General features: G+C 40.7%; 1 protein-coding gene across 2 annotated transcripts in view; it reads right to left on the bottom strand.

Annotated features, from left to right (window-relative positions):
• LOC143378766 (very long chain fatty acid elongase AAEL008004) overlaps nucleotides 1-20,232 on the bottom strand; it is a 57,125-nt gene that overhangs the window by 35,468 nt on the left and 1,425 nt on the right. The window contains exon 1 of one of the 2 annotated variants that reach the window (XM_076830731.1): nucleotides 846-1,216. The exons of the other annotated variant lie outside the window; for it this stretch is intronic. The gene's annotated coding sequence lies outside the window, so the exon portion shown is untranslated. Of the gene's footprint in view, nucleotides 1-845; nucleotides 1,217-20,232 lie in introns of those variants that run through there. 2 annotated transcript variants of the gene reach the window in all.

Raw genomic sequence — 20,232 nt, 5'->3', positions numbered from 1 at the left:
CGTTGCACAGTTTTAATAATTTCTTTACACCTACTATAGCTTTCCAGGTATACTGGAAATCAGCAACTCGCACATTAACATTTAAAGGGTCCCCCCACTTTGACGCTCTGAAAATAAGGCAAATGTTTGAGAAGTTTTTAAAAGAAAAGTATTGTGTATTATAATTCGAAATACTCAATACTTTGCTTTAAAAAAATTTCTTTATTTTCGGAGCGTCAAACTAGGGAGACCCCTTAAGGGGTGTTTCCACCCTAAAGAACCGAAACTGGGTACAAACAAAAAATAGTCTAATACCTCTATCGAGGTATAAGGCAAATATTTGAGAAGATTTTAAAAGAAAAGTATTGTGTATTATAATTCAAAATACTCAATACTTTGCTTTAAAAAATTTGCTTTATTTTCGGAGCGTCAAACTAGGGAGACCCCTTAAGGGGTGTTTCCATCCTAAAGAACCGAAACTGGGTACAAACAAAAAATAGTCTAATACCTCTATCGAGGTATAAGGCAAATGTTTGAGAAGATTTTAGAAGAAAAGTATTGTGTATTATAATTCGAAATACTCAATACTTTGCTTTATTTTCGGAGCGTCAAACTAGGGAGACCCCTTAAGGGGTGTTTCCACCCTAAAGAACCGAAACTGGGTACAAACAAAAAATAGTCTAACACCTCTATCGAGGTCCCCTACAAACCTGCACAGTTTAAAAAAAACCGACATGTCTGGGTAACCGAACTTCCCTTGTTACTTAAATTCTTGTCTCCCCTCTAATGAATTTCTCGATAATAAACTTAAGTAGTCCAAACAACATAACTTCAACAATCGTTCAGCATCTCTCCGCAGCATTTACCTTCAACAGGGCCGAACTTATCGTGCCGCAGCAACGTTCGCGCGGCCGACGTTATCAGCGTTTGAAACGTCGCGACGCGATCGTTCCTCGAATCGCTGGCGCTCGAGAATCCCGCGAAAGTCCTCCAATAATCGTTCCCCGAGGGTGGAAGGGAAGTGACGAGGAGGAAAGGCGCGCGGCGAAACACAGCGGCGAAACACAGCGGCGAATGAATGTGCGTGGAATCCGCCGGTTCCACGGAGTCCAGCGCGGGCTGGTTTCTCGCGGAGGTGCAAAGCGCATCGATCCAGGCGCGCCTTTGAAACGCGACCGCTTGAATTTTCCAAGGAATCCCCAGGCCTATCGGAGGCAAGCACTCGCGCGCTGCGCCGAATCTTCGGGGAGCGTTGAGAGTTTTCGAGGAACGGCGGGCTTTCACGAACGAAAGGAGCGAGGGGGAAAGAGGTCAGCCGTCGACCGCGCGACTCTTACTTAAGAAACGAAATTAAAACATCAAATATCGTATCAGGGGACGGTGTAACGACCGGTCGGAGTTACTCAACTTCCGTTTGTGACAGACTTTCATTGGAAGCCGCGAAGTGTAACTGCAACCGGGGGAGGCGAGAAGAAAAAAGGGGGGTGGAGAGAGGGAGAGAGAGAGAGAAAAAAAACGACACAGAACGGTGACTGGGCGAATCGATTAATTACGTAAGGCGAATTAAGTCGCGGCATTAAGCGCTTCTTCGAACTTATGCATGCACGGATCGCCCGTCCGACGTGGAACTGGGTCACCGAATTCGCTTAGCAAAGAGTCGCATGGAGTTGCGACTTCCGGAAAGTGGAGACATTGCGATTGTGGGGTGGTGTTGTTCTTTTCCTTTTTTTTTTTCTTTTACGAGGGAATTTAGATGCCTCTTCTCAGCTGAATGAAGTAGCGCGGGTATTATGGTGGCCATCGGAAATTCGTTGCGCGCAGGTCCGGGCTCGGCTGCTTTATGGAGATTTTGCGAGGGTCTCCTTCGAGCAGGATGAACGAGATTACGGTGAATGGGGAACGAAGGGAAACACCGTCGCTAGTAAAAATGTAGTGAAAGTAGCAATATCGCGCCGCTTTGCAGGTAAAAAGTGGTCGTATGTAACTCATTTCTAAGAAGCTAGGGTCGTAAGAAATTCCGAACGGAAGAACAGTGCGGCTGTGTCTTGTGATCGGTGCTTTGAAGATGCAAGATAGTGGTGGGGCTGTAGAGGAAGGGTTTAAAATACAGTCGAAATCGGTATCAGTTTTAATTTGTACGGGACGAGAGGAAGAATAAGGTGAACAAATTACACTTCTTAACGGAGATCCAAAATAACAGTTATTTGTCAAATATTTTAAAAAAAAATTATTAAAATAAATTAATTTTTATTCAAATGGAAATCAATCGTCATTACATTGTGCGGAAATTTTTTGAAAAATGAAGTGATTAAAAAATATTAAGATTTATCTGTTTTGGTTACTGGTAACCAATATTGTAAATGGAAATATGTTTTTTTTTAAAGTTAAAAGTAAATGTTATCGACGCACCGGTTCAGTGTATTTTTTTTTTTGTACTTTAATAAAAACAATTTTCGGTTACTTATCTTAACTAGGTTCAATCTGTTGTTCGAAAGGTCCTTGAGGTTCCTTAAGGTTTCTTGTCCAAATTGTCTTAATATCGACGTGTAAAAACTTTCCTTTGTTAAAGAAGTGGGTGTGTATGTTTCGCCCTTCATTTTAAATAAAATGATTTAGAATTTCGACCGTAAAATTTTTCTAAAATTTTAAAGTAAATGTTATCGGCGCACCGAACCGGTGGATCTTTTAAAAGAATCAAGACTTATCATCTTGATGAATACTTTTAAAATATTTGTTAGTTACTGAAATACCTCAAAAGGAGATTTTCCTTATTACAAGCTTCCTCAAATTTGTGGAGAGGTTTTTAGGTGTTCGCCTCCGATTGCTTCGGTTCTGGTTTTTGGATATACTTTAGATTTTCCAGAGAACAAACACGTGACACCACTGAGAGTTCCTAAGAGGTACAAAAGTAATTAAAGACAAGAATATCATTCATACAGCAAGTTATGGCGCAAATGAAGTTTATATCAAGTTTTATTCAACGTAACGTTATAATATTCTTTAAACTAACAATAGGAACTTCCGTGCCTATGCAAATATGCAAACGGGCAAAAAAAAAACGTATTTTTTCGGTCCCCTAAAATATATCCAAAAACCAAAGTAATCGGAGGCGGACACCTAAAAGCTTTTCCTTGCTAAAAGCTTTCAGTCTAGATAAAAATATTATTAATGCAAATTCATTATGTGAATATAAAGATTTATTTGAAGACTAAAACCCAGTTTTCTCCTCTTTTTACACAGCTCTTGAATTACCGTCGTCGTCACATTAATCTGCTTTTCCCTTGCGAGTGCCAAGGCCCCTTGCGACTGTCCCCAAATATGTACACGAATTACCAACCGCCGAAGGAACGACGCGTCGACTGCGAAGCGGCGAAAACTCGGCACGCGTTATTAACCGAAACGTTTATCAGAAAGAGCATTGCGGGGCGTAAGTAACCAATAATACGGCCACTACGGTCTGCGATAAAAGCGTAACGACGTACGCGAATATACCACTTCGTATTCAAGGTCGAATTGGGAAAATTTGCGAAGTACCTAATTTGAGAAAGTGCAGCATATTTGGAATACTGTTTGTAATTTGAAATACCGAAGTATCTAATTAACTACTGACGTTATTTAATTTATAACACCCTAGACAATAGAGGCTAATGACCTGTTAACGAATTACATTTGTGGATGAACCGCCATTTGGACATTTTCGAGTTAATCTGCAGAGTAAGAAAACGTCATCTGCAAAACTTTTTCAGCAAGTATTCAATCGTTCCAACCATGGTTAAAATATGTCAAAACTTTAGAGTTAAACACTTAATCTACTCATTCGCGCGTGCCTTCTATGGTTCCGTATCGGTTTTGCGATAATTTCAAGAATGCAAAGTGTGACATGACATTTTAGGTTTTAGAGCCATGTTGCTAATTCGGAATACCGAAGGTGAAGTTAATTTGGAATATTCCAAAGCTTAGCGATGCTTTTGTTTCGCGTGTGACGGCTACCGCCGCGGCGGTTTGGGCCAGCGCTGTCCATTTATACATATTTACCTAAGATTGTTCTTATATTGTGATTTTTCAGTCTGATTAGATCATAAAGGGAATAATTTTATTATCTACATGTTGCTTTCAAGTTTATGAAGTGAAGGTAAATTGGAATACCGGTATTCCAAATTACCTGCGCCTTAACGAAATCGATACTTCCTGTCATTTTTCATTTAGACCAAAGTTTCAGCTACCTTTTGTTTTTTATTATTACTGAGAGTTTGAAATATAAAAGTTTATCAGCTTCCCTATAATGTTATGGAGTTTTATTTGTTCCCATCCTCTGCCGTAATTTTTTATTCGTCTTAAACGAACTGGTAGGGTAAACTCGGGTAAGTTCGTGGTACAGGTTACTCTGTGATACTTTTTCATTTATCTGTAACTCTAAATTGTCTGACTCAATTTAGATGGAACAGACACGAACAGACAGCGTTGATCTTCTAGTTTATGTTGTGGTAAAATAATTAGTCAATTGAAGTTAGTGTGATAGTGTGAGAGAGCATTTTGTTCCAGCAGGGTGAGCATTCGTGAAATTTTTCGTGCTAGTTGTGGACGATCGCTGGTTTATGTATTATATGTGCTTTAGAAGATAAATGGGAAGTTCAAACTGCAGGTAAGTGATGGTAAAATGACACTTTAACAAGTCTTACTCTTGAAATTATCATACAATAAGGCATCAGTGTTATTTTTGCTTATGAAAAGTGACTAAATTCTTATTTTTCGCGTGCCTGTAACTGCGTTGCTGATTGCGCTGTTTGAGAAATTTTTATGGTCAATACCAGAAACAATGTTACCTTACGTCTTAGACATCTAACGATTATGAAACGATTGATTATGCACAAAATAACATGAAATAATATAAAATAGTATAAATATAAAATAATATGAAATAATAGAAAATAATGTAAAATAATATAAAATAATATAAAATAATATAAAATAATATAAAATAATGTAAAATAATATAAAATAATATAAAATAATGTAAAATAATATAAAATAATGTAAAATAATATAAAATAATATAAAATAATATAAAATAATGTAAAATAATATAAAATAATATAAAATAATATAAAATAATATAAAATAATATAAAATAATATAAAATAATATAAAATAATATAAAATAATATAAAATAATATAAAATAATATAAAATAATATAAAATAATATAAAATAATATAAAATAATGTAAAATAATATAAAAAAAGTAGCTGATGGCCATATCACGGGCTAGCGAGAACTATCACGGAGTAACCAGAGCTATCACGGAGTAACCAGAGTATGTCATGGCAACTTAATTTTGCATATTTTCAATTAAACATACTTACTAAATTTCTGTTAACCTATTATATGTTTCTCTGATGTCTGACCTATCATTGTATCCTAAACTCACGCTCAGAATATGTAAATATTAACAATTAATAAACAAATTCTAAAACTATCACGGACTTACCCGAGTTTACCCTATTCCAAATATACTGCACTTTCTCTACAAATCGAAAGAAGGTGACGTTCAGTCCCGAGCCAGCGAGTCTTTTCGGATTGCCTTTATTACCTGATCGCATAGAACGAGAGGAACCGAGCCCTGTCTCGCTCGTACGCAATCTGGAAGCAGCGAAGGGGATCGCGATCACCTCAGTCCGAGCCAGAAAACCTCGTCCTTACTTCGAGGCAACACCGTAGCAAGGTTTCCCTTTAGTGCCATCTAAAATTACGCGCCCCGTTAAAAATGCCCGGACTAGATATATAAAAAGCCTCGCTACACGCGGTGCTTTCCCTCTGCTCGCGTTATCGACTACCGGAGACCCCTTTCCGTGCCGTGAACCGGTGCAACGTGTCGTTGCACTGTTTACATGCAGAGTAAACAGCACATGGGCTGGAAATCGCTAATTTATAAACGACACGATCGCGCAGCCGTCCTTCCAGACGAAAACACTTCCACGAGACAGCAGACTGCCACTTAGCACCGTCTATTCCGAATTATCGGCCGTGCGCCAGCCCCGTCTATCCCGTCGCCATTTGATTCGCTGGCTCCGAGCTTTCGCCGTTCTGAATACTAATCCTCTAATTACTTGGAGTGGCATAGTACTTCCTACAGCATTTCGGAAGAGATATTGCTGAATCTGCCACAACCTCGGCTGGGCACTTTTATTTCAAAGCACCTTCGGTATAACGTCCATTGTCAGGTAAACGAATCTGATCGAAAATGTTTTTATATTATTTCCTTCGAGACGCAAGAGACAGTTCCCCTTTTTCTGTACAATAATTGGAAGGATTATTGTTAAGCCGCAAGAAGTTATTACTTCCATCTGGAGGTTCGACTAATCGCATGCAGAGATTGACATAAAAGCGGGATTTATCGTTAATTGATGCGAGATAATGGAAATCACCGGATAATATATGCACGGAGGCAACGATTCTTTCCGTGGACGCAGAAAAGGCAACAAGCCCGTGCGTAAACGTAATCTGCATAATTACAGAAGCGAGAGGCGTCGCGGCACCGATCGCTCTTCCTCCGCCGCGTATGCATATTTATTCCGTCAACATGGCCAGTTTATTCGTTTTCCCCATTCTCCTACACCCAGTGCTGCAGTTTCCTTCGAGCACCGCGGCGTTACGAAACGAAATTCCCGCGCCATTCGTTCAACCGATTCCGAAAAACCGTTGACGAACGGCTCGCGAATTTATAAAGGATCGATTCTCACAGCGATAGCGCAGTCGTCGAAAAAGGCGAGCGGATGTAATTGGGCGCGATGCAAAATGTTTGCAGGTAAATAACGACGGCAGCGCGCGACGAGAGGAGAAAAGGCAGCCGCGTGCAAAAACTTCGGACGTTGTTAGGAAGCCCATTACTACCTATGAACGGGATCCTCGATTGTGTCAACAAGGATGTGTCGTCTTCAGTGGGGTTACCTCGAAAAGGGCTGACAACCCCCAACTGTTTCCTCCTTGCCTAACAAGGCAACTTCGGTAACCCGAAAATACCGATTTCTTTTTACTTTGCCGATTTGTAGGGGTGCTCCGAAAATCTGTGCAACTAAATTGTTCAAAATTTGTAGTTTAAACACAAAACGTTCTCCCCCGACAAATTTTAAATAATATTATAATATTTATCATAATTGCATAGGAGCAGTAAATTTTCATTGCAGCAGTGTTTTTATATCTACTATAGTTTCCATAATATACAGGAAAATAGGAAAATATACATTTATACACTTTAAGGGGTGTTTTCACTCGAGACAACTAAACAGTAGCAGAATACAATGGACGTCCTCTACAATGGCGTACCCAGAGGGAGGCCTGGCACCCCCATAGAAGGAGCTTTGTAAAAATAAAATAAAACTGGGTTTTATTCTTTAACCCTTTAGCGCGCAGACACTAAAAAAAAAGTTTCCGCGAAAGTTTCCCAAAATTATTTACTACGGGTCGAGTTTTTTATGCGCTCGAAAGTGACGTGACGTATACGCCACACTGGGCGCCAAAGGGTTAAATAAATTTTTATAATCACCTAATACATTTTATGGAAAATATTTTTATCCCTTCGATTCGGCTCCCCCCGAGATTAAATGCCGAGTGCGCCACTTCCTCTACAAACTTACGAAGTTTACAAAAAATCGGCATTTTCCTTGATAAAAACACTCGTGTTTTCCTTCGCGGTAAAATAATTCGATCCGAATAATTTGCCTGTGCCTAAAGAAGAACCGGATCCTGGTCGCGGCAGTTTGCTTATTAAATCGCGAGGATTTCTCTTTTGGCGTTCTTCCTCCATCGATTATGCGGATGTCGCGCGGCTGGGAGGCGATTCCTAGGGGGAAAGGGAGCCGCGATGCTGACAAATGGAGGAGAAAAAGCGTGGACCAGCGGACGGGGAAAAAGCAGGGAGTAAAGAGGAATGGAGTGGAACCGAGGCGGGATAGACAGAGATACAGGGATCAGCCAGCAGGTTCGAGGCGGCGAGAAAGTTACTAAACACGTGGTTACATACGCGGTGTCGAGATCGATTACACCAGATACCTAACGTAACCGAAAGCCCGCCAACCCTGGGCTTCTCCCGTGACACGATCGACTTTGCAAATCTTGTTTATCGGTTCTTCTTTCGATTCTTTCATTGGACACTTAAAATTGCACCGTGACCCCGAAGTGGATTATCAATTAAAAATTCTCTAACCTTTCTGGTGTGTATATATATAAAAATTAAATATATATATATATATACCAGAAAACTTACTGGTTAGGGAATTTTGAATTCATAATCCACTTCGGGGTCACGGTGCAATTTTAAGTGTCCAGTGAAAGAAACGAAAGAAGAACCGATAAACAAGATTTGCAAAGTGAATTAGGGGAAGCAGTAACAAGGAACGTCAGCCAACTGTTACGCGCCGACTTTTATGAAATTTGGCCACAGGTAGAGTAGAGGAGATCGGGGCTAGTTGACTAATTTTCAACATTTCTAATTTTTATAAATTATTTTGTAGTATTTTGTTGACTTGTTGCACACCAAAAGTTTACAAAATTCATTAGGTATACGGGCTTAATTTTTAAAATTGTTTTAATTCAGTCTAGGTCGTTGTTTTTATTATATTTAGAGTAGTAAGACGAATAAGTCAACAAACCCCGGCTGTGGGGTTAGTTGACTTGACATTTACTTTTCAGTTTTAACCCTTTGCATGCGAAAGGCGTATATATACGCTATCACAGTTCCATCAATACATACGGAAGGCGTATATATACGCAGACAGTTCCACCAATATCTATAGTATACGAAAGGCGTACATATATATCCTACGACCAACAAATTTTGTTTTCACTCCTTCACACTGTTATTTTTTTTTATTAAGTATCGTGGTGTTAGATAGTGTAATTATTTTCTACTTGTTTGTTATAGTCTGTTTAGAAGGCCTGAGAGTTTGAAGGGAGGACAGGGTGTAAAACTGGTAGGGGTGAGTTTGGAGGGATCTGTGGTGGGGGAAGTGGATTTGAGCAGCTAAACTCTTTGCCTCGACTGCATCTAGAGGATAAAAAGTGCAATTTTTAGTGGTATTCCTATGCTTACAAGGGACCATCCCGAACGCGGAAATTCAAAAAATTCTGAAACTTTGTGAATATGTAATTTCCTCCTGATTATAACGCAATTTTTGTTTACTGCCCAAATTCACTCTAAGAGGGTGTAATTTACCCCCGAAAACCCGGTTATTTTCCGATTTTGTGTTATAACTCGTGAACTGTAAAATAATTTATTCACCAAATGATAGACGAAATTAAAAGAAGTAACTTTTGACTACAAACTTTTATTCTATCTCTTAAAGTTCGCGAGTTATAACATAAAATCGGAAAATAGCCGAATTTTCAGGGGTTAATTTCACCCCCTTCGAGTGAATTTGGGCAGCAAACCAAAAAGTTTCAGAATTTTTTTAATTTTAGGGTTCGGGATCTTCCCTTGTTAGTCAAGTAACCCCGTTCGACATTGTCAACATGTTAAGGGTCGTACCTACAAAACCTCCACGCACCGGATAAAATAAAATACCCTAAATTATAGTCAATGTATCGCGTTTCCACAAAATATTCATGAAAAAACATCAAGCAGTACTTAGTCGACAAAAATTCATAAATAGTCGAAACAAAAATATTTACTTCCCGCTGACCTTTTTAGATTTTTCATTCTCACTGATAGAACGCGCAAATTTTTGTCGCAACAATTTAAAGCATAATACAACAATTAAAGGAAATTAGTCAATTACCCGGTCTCCCCTAATTAATAATTTTAGATACATTTTTTTTAATAGGGGAAAGTTATGTTTAGGGGATAAAATGTGTCTGTGTCGTTTGAATTCTTAGTGTCACAAAATGGGTTTTATCTGTTCATTCGGATTTAGTCGAATACCCTGAAATCGGCTAGCGATAGAAAATTCATTTCAACAAAAAAATCTCTACCTGTGATTTTACAGAAGTTCTGCTGGCGCCACATTATTCCCCATAAAAACGATGCAATTTTCTTCTCTATCCCTTTTTTCTCTAGTCATTTTCAAGTTATTCGACTAAATACTTTTCCAACCCCCAACTTTGCAGAGTAATTTCACCCCCAAACACGAAAATCCGCCTTTAAAAAAATATGTCTAATATTTGTTGGTAGGCGCTCTTAACTGAGTGCACATTGACAGGGTTTTCTAACAATTTGTTATATAATACAAAAATTAACATTTTTCCATTTGCTTTAAGTGTCTTATTCTAACATCGCAGCTTTCATGATTTTACTACAAGTGTCAAAATGCATAAAATGTTTGTCCCTTACCTTCTCTAATACCACGTTAATTAACTGTCTAAGAGTTGCCTAATGCCCCTTGTAATCGTCACTTCTCAGTGAACTGACCTAATGGCTCCATCCCCATCGGTGTTTCACGTCAGCCGACGAAAAGACGCAAAGTACAGATCGTTTGCAGCAGTTGTTCGCAGACGAAACCGTTCCAGCAGCACCGAGGGAAGGAAAACTTCGGCGTATGAAAATAGGCCGTTCCGACTTGACCATGGGAATGAATAGTAGCTTAACTGCCCGTTTCGCGAAACGACCGTGCTTTTTCCGCTGCGGCACAATTTTTTATGCGCCTGCCACCGATCGAAATGCCAGGCCGCGATCTTAGCGCGTGATACCCCCGCATTATCGCGCGGGCCCCGTCATTTCGCGCACTTGCGACGGGGATTACGCAGCTTAAGTAACGCGGCCGGCACTTGACTCGATACAGGCGTTTACTGGCACAATCCTGGCATTGTGATGTGCCGCTTGCGGTGAAGAGCTGGGCAATGTCGGACGGCAAGAAACTGCTACTGGAAATCATTCAACATCGTCCTCCGAATAAGTCGCTTTTTACCTCGCACGAGATATCCATGTACTTGTCATTCACAAAGGAAGATCCCCACCTCGGAAATTAAAAAAATTATGAAACTTTCGCGGATATGTAAAGGATATATAGGTATACATTACGTAATTTTTTTTGCTGCTCAAAATCACTTTCGATTTCGGTGATAACTCGCGAACTGTACGAGATATAAAAAAAGTTTTCAGGCAAAAGTTACTTCTTTGAACAAGGATTATCGTTTGGTAAAAGTGATACGCGAGTTATAACAGACAATCGGGAAATAGCCGGGTCTTCAGGGGGCTATTTCACAACTTCAGAGTAAATTTAGGCAGCAAAAAGAAATTAACCTATTACTTTAATAAATAAACCTATATATTCTCTACACAACCCCAAGGTTTTACAATTTTTTGTATTTCCAGGTTGGGGATCCTTCCTTGTCAGATTGTTTTACACTCTTAAAATAAGAAACGTGAAACCCTGAGTACACTTCGATCACCATCAGGATTTTAACGCTCCCACAATTAGGCAATTAGTCACAGCTCGTCCTCGACTTTCCATTTTTTAGCAGAACCTTCAGCAGACACGCAGCTACAGAGGCGACACCGTGGAGCTTCCACCCACGCCAGGTGTCGCGTGCGTAAATTCTCATCGCGTGCCCCACACGCACACGGCAAGTTTCTCACGTTGCGTGTATAATTTATAATCCCACATGTCGTGACCAGGTCCGGTCGTTTCGATATCGATTCCCTTTTTTTTTTCCCTCCCTTGCAGGCAACCCTAGCGCGCACGGAAGAGCCGACCGACTTGCTGGCAATTTGAGGCGTGCGTCGGCCGCACGCACCGCCGACTGACGCGCCTTTTTCGCGGGCCGACACGCGACAGATAAAGGACAGATGAGGAGATAAAAGCGGAGGACGATAGAGGCGCTATCGCGCTCATCAAGGCTTCCTGGTTAATCACCGAGGTCGCGGCTTCGCAGCGTGTCTCTCGATCGCTGGATCGATAGGCCTTCCCCTGAAACCACTGGCGATTCTTATCGAGGTGACGCAGGAAACGATTCTACGAACGAAACGGCGGCTAGGTTTGCTCGAATTTCTCCGAGGAACGAGCAATCTTATCGAGAATTCATTGCGGCTCACTCAGCTTGATTGCGGGATCGAATTAGACTACTAAGTGAGAGTATGCTCGGCGGGAGATCAAATCTGAGGCGCAGTTGGAAACGGAACCCTAGCTGCGTGGAATGGTATCGAAAGTTGCTCGGAGCTTCGTTTTGCTCACCCAGTAGCTTCTCTAGTTGAAAGTTAACGCGCTCCGTAGGTCAGCGTTGGCGGACCACTTTGTCTGCGCGAGGCAAAAGTTTGTAAGTAATATTTATCGACTTGCTCACATGCCGGGCAGTTTTTAATGGGGGAAGAAATTAATAGAAAATTAATTATTGCAGAATTTTATTGAATCAAACTTGAAAATGAGCATAGAATATCATAAGAATGAACTCGTGGCTTGATATACATATTGGCGTGTAGTAAAAGCTGGGTAAAAATATTTTAGTATATGTAACTATATAATAATTGAAGAGTCATTGTAGAAAACCCTGTAAGTGCCACAATTAAAAAAAAAATGTTAGTATTATAGTATAGTATTTTAATGCAATTTCACTTTGTAAATAAGTTACCAATAGTATCTACTACAAGATGGTACCGCTGGTACTTCCAGCGCCACTTCTGTAGAAAACAATGTATGTAAGAGCCAATTAAGCGATAGGTAAACAGGATTGGTACTTGCAGTGCTTGCAAATTTAAAGGAATGGCACATTCAGTTTTCTCTACAACTAAGAAATCGCACGTGCAGGGTTTTCTACACTGCGTTCCACATTAGAGCGTTCTCGTTTCGCGCAGGGATACACTGTTGATTGGTAGTAAACCGACAGGGAAACTGCTACGACCAATCGCGAAAGTGCTACGATCAATCGCGTGTGTCAGATCCGAGGGGGTTCGCAGATCGGTCGCAAATCGGTAGGGGCGTTGGTACACTCTTATATGGAACGCAGTATACAAAGAGTGACCCAAAAATAGCCTCTTTTTGGTCCCACGATTTTGGAACGGAATTTTATGCGAAACGATACCTTATGATGAGATATCAATCACACGAAATTTTCAAGTTGAGGTGAGAATTAGTTTCTGAGACATGGGAGGTCAAAGAAGTGAAAATTCGTTAACGCGTCAACCCATACGCTTGGATGTACGAATTTCTATGCCAGTCCGATAATTTAAACAATTATTTCCAGAGGGTTGCTGACTGCTAACAACGAATTTGAACTTAGATTTTCAAAATTCACGAAAGTCACCTCAACTCGAAAATTTGCTGTGATTGATGTCTCATCATAAGGCATCATTTGACACAAAATTCCGTTCCAAAATCGTGGGACCAAAAAGAGGTGAAAAAAGGCTTCACTTTTGGGTCACTCTATCTTTTCTTCACGAATTTCGACTATATTAATGCAAAAAGTAGAAAATTCTGTCATGCATTTGGGTTATTACATACTGAAGCATATTTAGCAATCAAAACAAATCAAATTCCAGAAATAATTCAAGGGAACTTTTTCCCCTCTTCTGAAAATTTTCGTTTTCGGCACTTACACTATTTTCTGCAAGGTCTCTTCAATTATTTTAGATTAAGGATATACTTCCGAATGGCCTCAATGGCCGATCGACACGAGGCTTGAGAGGATGAGTGGGGAGGAGGTGTGGATCCTAAATCTAAAATTGTAGCTTCAGGAATTTATTAGTTTCCGAAATATTAATAAAAAATTATTGTTAATTTTTTTACAAATTATTTTTTTGAACTGTATATACGTAGCCCTGACGGGGTTTCACCCTGCCCTTCCCCAATTTGTCCTACGGAAAAATGGCATGCATATTTAGCTGAAATTCAAAGCCAATTTTCTCGAAAACGAAGCGCGATATTATAAAATTGTATTCTATATTTTCGTCTTATTTTGGCCTGTAGAATCACCCCTAGAGTATCACTTATCAATAAAGTAATAGGTGTCCACCCTGTATAATAGGATGGATCGCATCTCCAAGTTTCTGGTTCAAACCTCCAAACTTACATCGCGTTACGCGCCCCGCACACTGATCTAGCCCCAACCAATACTAATATCCAGAACAAGTTGGAAAGTGGACTGCGTAATGTCGGAATAAGTCAACAGAAATACTAAAAGTTTTTCATTAATATCTCGTAAACTAATAAATTCCCGAAGCAACAATTTTAGATTTAGGGTCCAAACACCCTGCCCACCCCTCCCCACAAATCTCGCGTCGATCGGCCACTGGAGCAATTCGGAAGTACAGCCTAGATTAATTTACAGATATTAATTATATCACCTGTAAATCATTAACGTCCCAGCAGAACCTTCGTACGTGCCATACATTTACTATGCCTGCTATAGGTCACTAATGGCCCGCGATATTCGTCGCAAGCGAAACTTTCATCGCGCCAAGCCGCATTCTTTAATTCCACGTGGAAGCGAAAGAAGAAGAATCTAACACCAGTTACTACTTTCCTGCAATTGAATAATCGCTGCTCAAATTTTTCATCCCATTCCCAGAGGTTCCACCCGGAAGACCTGGGAGCGTGGACGCGTCGAAGATTAAACACCAGCAAGAACGATCTCCGCAAAGAACGCCTCGCGAAAGAACGAAACTGATAACGTGGAACCGTTCGATTCGACTACAACGCGCAGCTATTACGTAGTATCTTCCGAGTCCGGAGAAAGTAACTGTCTGCTGGCTCGCTGAAAGGACATTTACTTTCGGGCGAGGCTTCTCTATTGGTTCCAGCAGGTGAGATGCTTTTGCATCATCGAGCGATGATATCGCCTGGGGACTGGCAGGCCTTTATCAGACGCGATTAAACTGGCGATCGATGGGACAGGCTTACGGCTCCGGATCGACCGAATGCCGCGCGGCATTCGTATCTATTGATTCCTGCGAATCCGTTGTTAGCGTCGAAATATACCAAACAACCGCCGCCGCTGATCGATCCCCCGGCAATATTCTTTCCCCTTCTTCCCCTGCCAACGATGGGAGTCGAACAAAGCGACCGGCGGGGAAGTTAATCACCGCGACGTTTCAATCGCGTTTCGCCGAATGCACCTCGAGACGCCCTCGAGCGCTCGATTTGTACCGATTGCTCGTTTAAACTGATTGTGAGTTTTGCTTCAACGATCCTTCGACGACGTTTATGGAAAGCAGTAGGTTCGCTAATATCGCGGTTTTACGGCGGGGGTGTGTAATTGAACGGCGAAACCCAAGACGATGTGCTATTGTTAAATCGGTGCAGAGGTTGTAGTAGGTGCGTAGTGTAATTGAATGCGGTGACAAATTTGGGAGGTTACTGGAGCAATATTTTGATTATCTCGGGGAGGCAATGTTATGTTGGTGTAGGATGGAAGTGGAGGAGGCTGTTCGACCTGTTGAGCTCGCAAGGGAACATCCCGGAACCGAAGATTCGAAAAATTCTGAAACTTTGTGAATGTGGAGGGAAATTCCTCCTGATTATAACGCAATTTTTGCTCGCTGCCCAATTTCACTCTAAGGGGGTGTAATTGACCACTGAAAATTCGGTTATTTTCCGATTTTGCGTTATAACTCGTGAATTGTAAAATATTTTTTTTGCCAAATGATAGATCTAGTTAAAAGAAATAACTTTGGTCTTGAAACTTTCTTTCTATCTCTTACAGTCGGCGAGTTATAACACAAAATCGGAAAATAGCCGAATTTTCACGGGTTAATTTCACCCCCTCCGAGTGAATTTGGGCAGCAAACAAAAACTGCGTTGTAATCAGGAGGAAATCCTCTACATATTCACAAAGTTTCAGAATTTTTTTAATTTTCGGGTTCGGGATCTTCCCTTGTCAGTGTTGCCAATTCAATTCACTGTTTTTCATCGAAGAAAGACAAAAAACATGTAGAAGGATCTAGATTTCCCAGACATATATCTAAAAAATAATCTAGAAAATATATTATGTGTTAGTAATTACTTCAATGAAATAATACAGATTAATATTGCTGCTTGATAAGTCTACATTAAGCAAAACAAAAAATCATCCTCTTCAACTTCCTCTTGAAGAGACGGGCCTGGTTGAGAAAAAAGTTTAGGATCTTTTTGTACGCAGCAATTGTTGCAATCTCATTCAACACCTTGTATGGAAGTTCGTAAGAACTGCAACGTCTCAGTCTGGATGAATTGAATTTAATCATCAAAATGGCATTTAGCAGTTCTAATTTAATTTTATTTCTCAGCTTGGATCCTACTCATTCTATTTCAGCATTTGAAGGCGGTAATATTAATGCAGAAATCGCACATTTACAAATTTCTTGAACCGGAGGCATATTTAAGGGGTCATTCTACTCGGATCGGCCGAAAAATTAAGCTACTTTTAAAGATTTTTTTCTGAATAAATGCAAGATATAATTAAATAATTCTTTTTGGACTTCATTGAGCTACTCTTATATTAAAGGGAAAAAATTAAAAAAGAATTTTTAAACTTGTTTTAATTGTGTTTTTACAACGTCAATATGACACCTAAAAAAAAGAGGTATGTTCGTGGCGCATGTGATTTCCCGGCTCAGGCTTACCTGCAACAAAAAACTCGAAAAGATTCTTAATTTGTATGAGTGTCGCTATCAGTCGTAGGTCAATTAACAATTTTTCTCGAAAAATAACTGAGAAAACATCCTTTTGGGTGTTTCGTCAAACTTTTTTTTCAAACCGCCGCCATTTTATTACTTTTCAACAAAAATTGTCAATTGAGGTGCGGGCAATAGCGACACTCATACAGATTAAGAATCTTTTCGAATTTTTTGTTTCAGATAAGCCTGAGCCGAGAAATCACCTGCGCCACAATGTGCATACCTCTTTTTTTAGGTGCCATATTGACGCTGTAAAAAACCATTAAAACAAATTAAAATAATTATTTTAAATTTATTTCGTATAATATAAGAGCAGCGTAATAAATACCAACAAGATTTATTTCATTATATGTTGTATTTACAGAGAAAAAAATCTTTAAAAGTAGCTTAATTCATCAGAGTAGAATGAGCCCTTCAATTGAAGAACTTCTTTCCAGAAGGAGTCTGTATCTTTCATTATTCCAACCAATTACATTTATTTTTGACAATTGGTATTCAACCTTAGCTAAAAGCATTCATGATTCTATTAAAACCATCTAGATTCACATCTAAAATCTGAAAAGCATCTTCCAAACTTATCTAAAATCATCTAGACTTGTATCCATCCAAATAGGCAAAATTGGTTGAGCTGCACGAGTTCGAAAAATGCAGGAATGCATTCGTGCAAATGGCAAACATGTGTCAGGTGCATAGAAGGATCATCGTCGGCTTGTAATGTAGTTGTTGGGCCAACGAAGAACACTTCGCCCAATTGTAAATAACGGGCCTCATCTCTCAACGAGATAAGAGGATTTACGATACGTTCGAATGCTGCGGAGGGAAGATTGTACGTAGTGGGTGTCATTAAGGATCAGCCCTAAATCCTGACACTACACATCCAATCAATTCGAACCAGGTGAATTTTTTTTTCTATTCTTCAAGTATCCCTACCTTAGCTAATTCTACGTTTGCGTTACCGTTCCTATTATAAATCGAATAAATAAATAAAGAAATAAATAGAAAATTCGACATTCACTCAAATTCAGCAATCATCCTCGACTCAAACTATTCAAATTTTTAGTTAAGGGATCGTTCTCAAACGACGTAAGAATTTGGAGAGAGGTCGTGAATTTCTTATGTTTTCTTACAAAGGGGGAGGGAATTAATGTAGCACTTTACGTAATATATTTAACCTAATTTTCAAAAAATACAAATCCTATCATTAAAATTCCAGAAAAGTAATGCTAGTTTAAATTTCCCAAAACCGCGTTAAATGAATTATATAAACCTTGAAAACAATTTTAATAACCGAAAAAATGCTGTGTAAATAATATTAGTGTTGGAACATAAAACCCAGCGAGTTTTTATATCCAGGAAGGGAGGGAGGAAATCGCGAAAAATACCCTTACGTAATTTAAGACCGGCCCCTAATAACCCTAGCCAATAGTAGCCATCCCCAAAAATCGGCACGAACAAATTTCCCAAAACGTTCCTCCTTAATTCGGTTTCACCTCTCGATCATTCGCTGGAGATCGGCATTCGTAATTAAGAAGATTGGTATCGCGGAGCGGAGTTGGGAGGAATCGGCGCGAGTTTCGTTTAGCCTTCCGGGCGGCGCGATTATGACGCTCGAGGCGCACGTGTGGCCGATTTATCCCCGATCCCCGCGGAGAACTACCGATCACTCTCGATTTCTAGCCCGTTCTTTTTCGTTTCGTGGCCGCGCGCGCGCGGAATTTAGCGGCGAGTTAAAACCCATCGCGCTTTTAAGACGAGAGAGTGAAAGTCGTGGAACGCCCGGCCGTCCATTGCCGCGACCGGAGCCAATTGTGCCGGAAACGAACATTATGCCCCCGCATTATCATTTTCAAACCCGACACGTTTGACGACCGTGTGCGAAGGAATTATTAATTCCTCCGTAACAGCGCGCCCGCGCGCACCGGATATAACGGCATTCAAACGGCGGAGCCGCGATGAAATACGCCTTTCAGCGGGTAAATATTAAGTATATAGGCTGCTCCACTTCCCACTCTGTCCCATTACGATCGTAGATACTACTTTATTAGCAGCAGCTCCATTTGGTTAACGAAGATAAGAGCACACACTTCTCCGAGCAGCCGAGGCGGTCAGGGATTCCAAAATGCTGACTGGCTGTACAATTAAAACTACCCAAGACCCCCTGATAACGATAGTCGCGGAGATCGGTGGAGATTAAATGCCAAATAAAATTCCAATGAATCATTCGCGCCGACGGTAACAGCAATGTTTACTAAATTAATACTGTGCTTCAAATAAATGTGTCCGCGGGAATCGGTGCACCAATTAAGAGACATGAATGGAGTATTTTTATCAACTACTTCACTTCTGCCGGCTAATCGGAACTTCTGGACTTATGCGTTTATCGAGCAACCGAATTGTTCCAGTAGAGACGATCGTCTAATTGTCCTAGGTAATCGACGAGTCGAAGAAATTAATAGGAACTAATTAATTGCCGTCGCTCCGCGGGAATCAATTGCTTGTGAACTTGTCGCTTCGTGTCGCCAAAATGCGCGGCGGCCTTAAGTCGTCCGGAATCACCGTGGCGCAATTTCATCTGGTTGGTAAGGAGCAGCGCGTAACGTTTACGAAAGTGTTTTATAACGCGGTTACGTTGACTCGTTGCCCCTGCGAGCGCGATCGGAAGCGAAGGGGCGAACAATAAGCCGAAATTACGTGGCCCTTGCACGCGAGGCAGAAACGTGGCCCGTGAATCACGAATTCGACGCGACCACCTGATTTATTTTCGTCCCTGTTTCTCCGCGACCTCGCTAACCAGCATGTTCCACGAAAATGCTGCCGTTCTATCATTGCTCTTGGAAGCTGTACAACATTTCCTCATGGATTAAACGATGTGGTTACTGCGAGAGACGCAAGCTGTCCCTAAATACGAGACGCCACTCGACAGCCAGCCGATTGCCAGCTACGCTGCTAGTACATCGAACGATTGGAATAATAATACAGTAAGTGCGAAACGGGGGGCTTTGGAAAACCGATAACGTATCGTAAATACAAAGAAAAAACAGCTCCGAGACACAGATGACTCTAGTGGCCACTTTGCGCGATGATTCACTCTGTATTCAGTTGTAGAGTCTAATTGGGACACAACGTGCCATGTTGAGATGCTTCGAGTGAAAGGATTTGTATTGCCGAAACTTAACGATCGATTCGGGAGTTCAGGTATTCGTAATAAAACAGCTGCTGGTAAAGGTGAATCATCGGAGCACTTTACAGAGTAATTAGTCGCGCCTCGATTTGCACGTACCCGACATTCGGCTCGTGTAACGCGGCGAGCGATTATTGTCAAACGCTTTGACTCCGCCGTCATTTATTACTGGCCCCGATCGAACTTGCCGCGACCACGCTCGTAAATCATCGACCTCATCCCGTTTGTTCACTGTAACAGCGTAAATAAGATGCAGCCGTGCTCGAACTGTAACTGAACGACTCGAGCGGGCAGCGCATTCAGAAACGATCGTTTTCTCTTCGATTTATATAACGACGGTTTTTCTCTCCCTCCCCGTCGCGGTGGACAGGAGTTAGAAATGTGAAATAACCGTTGCGCTTTGCGTGGTAGACACGTGCCAAAGATTACGTTCCTAGAAGCGAATTTCATTCGATATTGATACCTGGAGTAGTTCTCGAGTATACAGATATCT

The sequence above is a fragment of the Andrena cerasifolii genome, chromosome 2 (assembly GCF_050908995.1).
Source record: "Andrena cerasifolii isolate SP2316 chromosome 2, iyAndCera1_principal, whole genome shotgun sequence".
NCBI classification, from domain to species: domain Eukaryota; kingdom Metazoa; phylum Arthropoda; class Insecta; order Hymenoptera; family Andrenidae; genus Andrena; species Andrena cerasifolii.
This window is presented reverse-complemented; position numbering and strand designations above follow the sequence as displayed.